Source organism: Leptosomus discolor, chromosome 3, assembly GCF_034619465.1.
Source record: "Leptosomus discolor isolate bLepDis1 chromosome 3, bLepDis1.hap2, whole genome shotgun sequence".
In the NCBI taxonomy this organism is placed as follows: Eukaryota; Metazoa; Chordata; class Aves; order Leptosomiformes; family Leptosomidae; genus Leptosomus; species Leptosomus discolor.
This window is the reverse complement of record NC_141393.1, coordinates 45,963,988-45,974,344: the sequence shown is the minus strand read 5'-3', so window position 1 is coordinate 45,974,344 and position 10,357 is coordinate 45,963,988.

Sequence of the window (10,357 nt, the reverse complement as noted above, 5' to 3'; positions counted from 1 at the left end):
AGACAGCCAATGAGTCAAGAGCCAGCTCTGGGCGGAGATTCAAAGGCTTAAAAAATTATATTCTAATTTACATTATTTATACTATGTCTTTATAATCCTAGATTGTTGTGGGGTTTTTGTTTTGTTTTGTTTTGTTTTGTTTGGAATGACTGAAAGAAAAACCTGCTGCAGTTTGCTGGCAGGAGCTATCAATGCAAGATTATCTTGGATTATATTCATGTGATGGTGTTGTACAAAGGTTCACGTATTCTCTTGTGACCAAGGTAACATGTTCCACAGCACAGCAGACTGGTGACAGCAGGAAGAAGGGCTGCTCTGCTTCTTCCTGCAAAATATTTCTTCCTTTCTTGAAGGGTTGTGGAGTCCAGATGAAATGTGAATGGGAGACTTGCATCTTCCATCACAAGATTGTTCTGTGGTCTTGGGATTCTTCTTTGTTTTATTCTTTTAAAGTAAATGAGCTCCAGGCATTCACACAATATCACTTCAGGTTAGAAAAGCAAAAAAACCCAACCAACCAAACAAAAAAAAAAAAAAAACCACAAACAAGGTGCAAAAACTCCACAGATGCTAGTGCCTTGCCCTGCTGATGTGGCATGGACAGCACCAACTTGACCAGACCATCGCGGGAGTGAGAACCTGTTGTCCAGAAGGTGTCCGAGCTGACATATTCTCACTTCCCAGAGGGATGAGCTTTGTGCCAAGCTGTGTTGTTTGGAAACATGATGGTGGTATCAGCAACACTGAACCTTTCCTTTCTCCTGTTACCCCCCTGCCCTTGGTCTTGGTGCTAAGATATCTCTAGAATCGTTGCTGCTAGTTGATAGCTTTTCATTTATATAAATATATATATATATATAAAATATTATTTTATTTTTTAAACTTTTTTGTTTGTTTTCAATGGAGATGTAGCATGTTTGGAACCGATCTCTCTCGGAGTCACTTTCACTGCCAGGGTTCACGCACTGTCTTCCCCAGGAAAACACGCACTTCTGCCTAGGTCTGGCTCACCTCCTGTAACTAACTGCTTGGCCCTCAGCAGAACTGCGCAGCCAGCACCAGGCAGAGGAGTGCAGCCAAGCCGCTATGTACTGGCTCAGCTTTCAGACCCCATGGGAATAGCTAGACCAGTGTTGGTCAGAGTCCAAAGCACTAGTGGTGGCCAGTCCTTGCGTCTTGACTCTGCCCCCTTCACTGTAAAACGGGGCTTTTCGGCTCAAGGGTCTGGGGGGAGTAGCATGGACCCGGCGAATGTAGCGGCAAGGGCTGGGCAGGTGGCATATCCCCCGTGGCATGTACTCCCCATCCCCGCCGCCTTACCTCAGATGGCATGCACAGGCCACGGGCTGGCTCAGGGTGCCAGCGGGGACGCAGGCACCAGGCGCTTCTCCCTGCGGTCCTCGCGGAAACGTCGTGAGCTATGTCAGGGCATTGCGCCGTCACAGCGCAGGGGCACCCATGTGCAACAACTAGCAAGCAAAAAACCGGCTCTGTTTGCATTTTTTTCCTGTCTTTCCCAATAGGTGATGTGATCAAATTGACTCGTTCATCTAGAGGAGTAAAAATTAAACTGGAAACCCTCCGCCAGTTGTGCAGACTTGGGCAGTTGTTTGCCTGAGCGTCCGAACAGGGATCTCTCCGCCCAAGATGCTCATAGCCCTCTGGGCCTGGCGAGTCAGCTCTGCTTGGAGTGCTGCCACAGAGCCCTCGCGGCCACTCCCTGCCAGGGCGGTGGCAGGCTCCCTCCTTAGTTAACACTTGAGGAGATATTAAAAAAAAAAAAAAAAAAGATAAAAAAGATAGAAGAATTGCTGCTCTGTTCGTCTCTGACCTGGAGATGGGCAAGATGAACGTAGGTGTTAGAGACAAGCAGTGAATTGATTCACTGGAGGGGAATGGGCAGGGCAGGGAGAGTCTTCCTTGTCGAGCATGCACATGGCAGCAGAAGCAAAAGTAACAAAGATATTTGATGCAAGCTGCTGTGGCTGTTGGAGAGACTGTGAAGACAGTTTCCCTCCTCCCCTTTTATTTTTCTTTCATTTTCTCTTTCCTTTGCTCATCTCCATAGCTCTTGGGGGGGTGGGGGGCGATATCCCCTGCCTTTCTGTTTGAAGCAGTGAAAGCTCCTTGGCATGTGGCTCTGCAACAGAACCCCATCAGTGTGCCTGGCCTACATGGAGGAAAGGGACACTTGCAGGCACTCTCCAGACACCTTTGCAGGCAGGAGAGCTCCCCCAGGGCTTTGCTGAGCTGCCTGAGATGTCTGTTTACAACTCCTGCTCTGAGCCTCTTTACTTTTGCCACTGGGGAGAAAATGGTGCCTTGCCTCGTCGGCAAGGTAAGAGCTGTCAGAGGGTCGTTCAGAAATGATTCCTCTAATTTGTCACTCCTTTCCTTTGGTTCGTTTGCAAATACCACTCTCATCAGTGCCATCTTTACGGGCTGCTCTTAGTCCCAATGGCAGAGCTAAACGTGCAGCGAGTGCTGGTTCTTTCTCCAGGCAGTCAGCAGCAAAGGGAAAGCACTTGTTTCTTTTGCAAATAACTTTGTGTGCACCTGTGAGTGGTGTCGGTAGGAAGCATGATTCCCTGCTGCCATGGAATGTTGTGGATACCTGTGATGGGAAAGGTCAGAGTCCCCTTGCATTGGTGATGGAGTAAAGGAGTGCTTGGCTGAGCAGCCGGCCCAGCCCACGCAGCTCCCACAGCACAAACAATTCCGTGTCACCCCCACATCACAAAATAAACCTGGCCTTTGTCCTAGACAAACGCAGGTGCTTTGCAAACTTTCCCTCTAGGTTTACCTGCCTATCTCAGATCTGTAGCTGTTACTCCCATGCATAGTCTGTGGATGTAAACGTGACTGCCAGCATGAGCAAGATAGGGAGAAGGGTGGAATACCAATGCAAAGTGCCCCTGGCTTCCCAGTGTTCCGCCTGCCCAGCCTTTCCCAGGAGTGGGTGAGTTTCGGTGCCCTGTTTGCAAACCCGCGGGCCTGGTCGGATGGGAGCAAGGCTGGGAGGGCAGTGGCAGGTATGGGGAGGGCTCTTTGTGGCACAGAGGGAGGCCTCCTTGGCTGGGAGATTGCCACACGCTGGGTTTAATCGATGCCTTTCCTGCTGTGCTGGGCAAGCGAGAGGAAGTTGTTTTGAACGTATTGCTCACAGCATCTTGAACTGCTTTGGCTGCAAAGAGAGAAGGGTTTTGATTTTCACAGATGAGCTCTTTATTGTCTCCTTCCCCCTGCATCTCAGCTATGGCATCTGACTGTGAATAATGCACACTTCTCTAGACCCTCGGGTTTGTATTTCTAGCCCATGAGCTTTTAAGTTGCCAGTCTCCTCTCCCCACTTTTTGCTCAGGCTTCTTGCCTCTTTTACCCTGCTGTGAAGCAGAAATCCGTGAAGCACATGCAGAACTGTCCTTCTGCAGGCCTCACCAGTGGCCGCAGGGGTCCAGTCCCTCCAGCCACGAGACCGAACTCAGCAGGGATAACCCTCACAAGAGACCAAAGCTCTTCCCATACCAGCAAAAGCATGCAGGAGCCACCAGGGGTTGCGAGGGGAAACTATGGGCAGGGTCCCCAGTGTGTCATCTGCCTTGGGTCTCAAGTTGACCATGGCAATGTCCCCCAGTGCTGGTTGCACTTTTGCTGATGTGACTCCTCAGATGTGATTCAGGCTCAGTCAATCTCTTTCTCACAGCACAAACTCAACCAGGTGGCCCGCGGGGTCTTTGGGGTCCCCTTTCTTCCTTATCTCATGATAATTGCTGTTTGTTTGACCAGTAGGTAAGACAACCTATACAGCCAGCTTGCAAATAAGCAGCAACAGCCTCTGCTTTTGCAGATTCCCCTCTCAGCCCTGTCAAAAGAGGTCTTAAAAGCCGAGAAATGGTACGTTGCTCCCCCAGCCGTTGTATTCAATGCAGTAATGCCTATGCAATTCCTGTCTCCCTTGGAGACACGTGTGATGTGTGTGCATGTAAGCTAGTGTATGTATACAGTACATATGCATATGGTTTATATATTGTATATACGCACATCCCAGTACATATACACACAGTACAAAAGATTAAAATCACATGCTTATATATCTATAAATAAAATCCTATATATTTATATATTTCTATGTTTTCAATAGATACAAAGATATAATATAGAGATAGACTCAACCACCCTTGTGTAAGGCTGGCCCTGTGTTCTGGCACAAGGCGCGTAACACTGAAGACTTTGGACTTTGGGATAATTTTAGCCATACACTGAGGCCTACATTTATGTGTATAGCACTCTACGGAGGGGGGCTTTGCTGTGGTTAGGGCAAGGGGTTTCCTTGCTGGCATGTTAACCAAGCGCTAAATAAGAGTAGTGTAATCGGGGAATGTCTTGGTAGGGGAAAATGCTCGAGTGTCCTTGTCTTCTCCCGAGAAAGCCTCTGGCTGAGGTCCTGTGTGTTCACACATGGACAGATACATATCCGCCGCTCACATGCACTTTTCTCTCTCTGCACCGATGCGGTTGGCAACTGCAGGTATCGGTGCTTTGAAAACGTGGCTTTCTGCTGTTCTGCCTGGTGTTCCTTGGTAGTTGCCAGCACACTGCCAGGGAGCACCCAGCAAGAGTGTGGGTTCGCCGGCAGGCATCAATCAGCAACACAGCCATGGCACTGGGATAAAGGCAGCAGAAGGGCAAAGGCTTTCCTGAATGAAGGATTGCTGCCGCACCGTTGAGGGTGGCAGAGATGGTGTAAGGAGCTGGAGCAGCATGAATGAGAAGGGACTGTGAATTTGGAGTCATAAGGATGGGAGTGTGTGAGCTCCTTTGGGGAGGCACATGCAGCTTCGTTGGGTCAGGCTGGCCGCTGCTTGCCTGCAGGAGTTGCTTTGCTCCTTTGGGTCTCACAGCCACTCCTCGGCTGGTGAGCAGCCTGCCTGGCTGAGGGCCTGGGTGGTTTTTATGGAGGAAAGGGAACGATGTGATTGTGCAGAAGACATGGTTGGTGGTGCGTGTATGCCTTTGGGCCTCAACGCACAGTGTGCTGACCTTGCCAGACTGAAGCACCAAAGGATGCAACCCTCTTGCCCTGCCTGTGCAGACACCTATTTTTGCATGACGGGCACTTCCATGCTGGGAGTGGGGGTGGGTTTGGGCAATGGATCAGCCTTCCCTGAGCGTCTGCCAATGCCTGTGGGATGGACAGCTGCTTCATCCCTCCATCCCTCCCTTCACACAGCCACTTGTAGGACACTGACCCCACTGCAGGGTGAAGACCTTGGCTGGCACCTGGGGAGACATGAGAGGCACCTCTGGCCGGGCTGGTGGCGGGTGATGGGTCACCACGCTGGTTCCCCATGAGGGTTGAAAGGGAGGATGGAGGTTTGGCTTTGCATCTCCACACCGGGCCTGGCAACCACTGCGCTCCTTGCTGTTTGTTTTAATTGTTGGCTTCAGTCGGGAGGAGGGTGAATTGTAATTCCGACGGCCAAATGACTTATTACACTGGTACTGCATGAGCAGACGCTGTGCAAGCTCTCCCTCAAGCCCCATCACACCCCTCAGCGCCCACTCCCAGGCCTCTCTCCTCCACACAACTGGTAATCCACCTCAGCCGCAACCCGCCTGCCGGTGGCTCCCTGCTTTACCGCAGCCCCTCGGCCATGCTGCTCTGGCAGGGAGCTCCCTGGCACGTGTTCCTCACAAACCTCAGAGACGGTTTCCTCGCTCCCAGACCCCTCCTTCAGATGCCACTGTCACTCGCGTAGGCTCAGCCCACAGCCTTGCCGCCTGCCCGCCCGTGCCGGCGGTGCTGCCGCCCGGCAAGGGGCTCCCATGCACTGCACCTCATGTTGAATAAGCTCGCTGGGCTACATGGGGGAACCACGTCTCATATGCTGTAATGTCCCCAATGCTATAGGAGGGCTACGGAGTTTTCTGCCACTCATGGCATCCTCATAGACTCACCCGACTGTTGGCAAAATGCATTTCTACTTCCAGAAAACGAGGTTTTGTCTGAAACCTCTCCATATCTACATCCAAGCACAGCCCTGCTGAACCGTTTCAAGCAATCTCTCACCTACCCACCACACACACACACACGAGAGAAAAATATCTAGACGTCTATTATTACATATGTATTAAAATGTTAATATCACTCTTTTGGAGAACATTAAAATGTTATTACTTTACAGACTATGCTTTATAGTACCTGTGTGAAAGGACCTAGGACACTGGATACGAATAGAGCTATGTTGATATATCATAGTATGTACACGAGAACCTTCCTTTTGTCATATTATCCTTGTAATGTAAAATGATTGTTAATAAAAAAACATTTAAATTTATCGAGTTGGATTTCTAATTCTTTACATTATTCTTGGAGGTTAATGTAATTTTCCCTAAGCAAGGGCATCTAAGCTGACACACTGCTTCTTTGCCGGCCCATGACGGTAAGGAGCAGGTCCACTGCTAATGTATCCAGAAGGGTCATTCGCAGCCCTCTGAGATGCTAGTGGCTCTCCCTCCTGGGTGACTTGCTCCTTCACGTGCTGGGTGTGACTGCAGCCCCTCAACGTCCTTGCCTCAGTGAGCAGGTTCAGCATGTCCTGGGATGAGACTGCATCATTTCACCATAGGCTAGGTTATAGCAGCAGGTGCCCTTGCAGCCTCTGCATTCCCTTTCTGGTCGGGTACGTTAGTATTACCGTTGGCTTCGCCATGATGGGCTGTGCTTGTAACGCACGTTGACAAAACCTTGTGTGTGTGCCTAGTTTGGTTTGAAGGATGGAGAGTCTTTTCCTGAGCTCTATGTGCTCCAAAGCCGGGGGAAGCTGAACTTTTTCTACCCTTAAAAGAAAGGGCTCGTTTAACTTTGAATTCTTCTTTGACACAAAAGTTTTGGTTGAGGCTGAAGCCATGGTGGATTAATGAAAGGTGCGACTTTTAAAACAGTGAGAGTGCCAGCCTCTGAAATGAGTACGACTGTCCATGGATTAGCACTGGGAGTTGTGTTTTCTGACCAAACAGCTGTCAAAGCTGAAAACACTGCCTCCTTGGGCTCAGCCTGGCTGCTGGTGGAGATACACCCCACACCGAAGGCACATCAGGGACTGTGGGCTGACTGTCCTTTGCTGCAGTTCAGGTTTGCACAGCAGTGCAAGCAAGTAGGAGGTTGCAAAGGTTTAGGCCAACCCTGCTATAGGGTGCCAACAACAGCCAGAGAGAAACAGGCAGGAAAAAACTTCCAGCTCAAATAGTTGCTCACTCAGTTGTTATTGTGTCTGTGTGTCAGTGGGGGGAACCAGAAAACACAGGAAGAAGCTGTGCAGCTGTATGGATCCTGTATGTGGCACTGCGTACTGCGAATGTTGATACTGATAGTGTTGCTGAGCTTCAGTATGTAGAGATGAAAGCTCTCATAAATGGGACTGGCTCTTATTTAACCACATTTGAAGGCATCTCAGTTTTCCAGTTGATCGGGTATGGATACCTGGGAATGAATACCAACGGTTGAGCCAGAGTTACATGAAGTGGGCAAGCAGTTTAGCCCTCTAGCAAACGTTTAATGCAATGTATGCATATGGTATAAAAAGGGGGTTGCTCCCCCTTTGAGGCTCCACTGTCATATGGCTGCTTGTAGTCTTGGACTTTAACCTGACGCCCAGCTGTGTCCTGCTGGTGGCTTTTCTGGTTGCAAGGTGGCAGTGCTATGCAGCTTGCTGGTCCTCCCGAAGGAAAGGAAATTTGTGTGGAAATTCTGGCCTTGAAGGAGGTTTGGGCTTAAAGGACTCTGGGCCCAGGGGTAGCATGCGTGCAGACGTGTCAGTCCGCAAGGGTGATGGGCTATGCAGAAGCTTTTGTTTCAGAGTGAATGCCCCCCAGTTTTAATTAGGAACAGCAGCCACAGGGGCTGGAAGTGAGAGGCAATATCCAGATTCAGAAGTGAAAACAACCCAAAATTTGTGATCCAATAGAAAAGATTGCTTTTAGTGACTTCCTCAAAGTCGTTGAGCAGTCCAAGTATTACAAACAATTTGCCATTTTCTGGCAGCTTTCACTGTAGTGATTTAAAAGTTGCTTGGTTTTGAGCAGTAAGCAAGCCCAAGAAAATCATGGTGGTTGTCAGGGCTTAGCTCAAACTTAACGGGCTCCACGTCTGCTGGGCACCCAGCAGCCAGCGGTGGAAACCTCATCTCTGGGGTTTTGCCCTTGCTAGTCAATTAGCAGCACACAAAGCAGGATGATGCTTCACTTTCAATAGCTCAATCATGTGTAAAGAGTAAGAGCAGCATGTGAAATGCATTGCTGATTTGTAATTAATTTCCTAGAAGTGGTTTTGTGCTGCAGACACTTGACCTGACCTGGCAGTGATCAGCCTCCTTGCTGATAACTTCAAACTAAGGACTTAAAAGCAAGATTCCTTCAAGTAAAGTGCATGATCTGAGGCAGTGTCAGGAAAGGAAGCTTGCACAAATTTATCTGATCTAGGAATACAAGTGCCCTTCATTTTCAGGACCACTGATTCTCATGTCAATCTGAGAGAATAGGAAATTGAAAAATTCCTGTGTTGGTTGTCATAGCATTAAAGCCTGGTGCACTCTTCCCCAGCTCTGCTGGTGTCCTGGGCATGCTCCACAGAGATGGCTGTTAGCAGCTGACACTTAAAACTTGACTTAGCAAAAAATCCCAATGTGTTGTTTCTTCCTGGAAACAGGAGGACTGTGGTGCCTTCGATGCTGAGGGTTTGCAGGCATAACCAGAGGGGGTTTGCAGAGCTTCCTGGGGGCTGTCTTCTATGTCTCCCTCTCCAGAGGTGGAAGGGAAACCTGGGCAGCCCAGCACATCAGTGGGTTTAAGCGGGTGCACCCCCAAAGTGTTTAAATTAAAGAGCCAGGTCAGGCATCGGGGCAGTGCTGTGGGTCTGGCTCCACAGTCTTACAGAGCAGTGGGCACAGGGGACCAGAGGCTGCTTCTCACAGAGCTGTTGCCACATGAATGGAGCCACAGCTCATTTACAAGGGGCTCTAAAAATATCTGAAGGATAATCAAAGGCTCCCGTGGAACAGCATATGTGCTAGCTAGACTTTTTGGCTCTCTGAAGTTCCCCAATTGAAGTTGTTTTGATTCAAGGGGAAAAACAAGTGTGCTGCCTGCGCTGCTGTCAGCTGCCATGTTTCTGGGGAGACTGGTGGTCCCTCCGGTGGCACAAAGGGGTGGGAGAGCAGCACTGAGGGGCTGGGGCCGGGGTGGGGAGCCATGTGCAGCGTGGGGATGGGGTTTGCCGACCCATACTCTGGGTTGCCGCTGCACCTCATGACGCTTGGGAGAGCTGTCCTGGAAAACCGGGTAGTGGTCAGGTTTCAGGTCTGAGCTATCTTCTCAGGTGCATCTTGGAGCCCCTTCCTCGCTGGGTTTATTCCACGTTCAGCAGTCACTAAGAGTTCAGGGAAGCAGAGGAACTGGCTGCAAACCTCCAGGGCTAGCACTGGTAATGGCTGCAACACAGCTGCTGGATTAGGTGCCACTCTCTCCTGGCAGACAGAGGATTATGGGCTAGTCTCGTTTTAAGTTTTAAATACCGTGGGGGAAAAAAGCTTCTAATAGATCTGAAGTGACAATGAACAGCAGGGTTAATGTTGCTTTTTGGTGTGCTGGGCTGCGAATTACTGAGTAACCCTGCACTAATTCCCTAGGCAGGAAGGATTGTCCCTGGCAAACGCACCACTTGTGTTCAACTCCCTATGCAGCAAAAAACCATCTCCTTTCACTTCACCTGGATGGCAAATGATTCAGTAGCATCAGCCTCGCTGTGCAGCTGACAGGCTGGTGGCAACCCTCTTTGTGAAGCCAGCGGCAGCCTGGGGCCCTGACAGACTCACTTTGTTGTTTTCCCTTGTGCTTTAACACTGACTGAGATGGGTGAGAGAGTGCCCCCAAACTGTCAGTGAGGTAAACACTTCCCAATCCTGCCCCAAAAATCTGTTTTCTCTTACTTTTATGTTCAGTTTTTGATCTCTGTGTCTTCTTAGGAACCGGTTGATTCCAGTGATGGTATTAGGTCAGCTAAGTAGGTATTCCTCCTTATAGATGCATGGTTTACAGAGCATCATCAGCACCACCTTGAAAGTACTGAAATCAGCAAAGACTGAATCCAAGTTCACTTCTTAGATTTGTTTTGGAGATGGAACCTGATTCCCAGGTCCTATTCCCTAACCTCCTCACAGCTGCAGGAAAGCCCTTACAGCTTTGTTTAGCTGCCACTTTGCCGAAAAAGCCAATAGATTTCCTATGCTTGGCCAGGATAGGACTCTGTTGCTGACTTCTCCCCTTCTCATTGTACACCCATCCCTTGATGACACCCTTC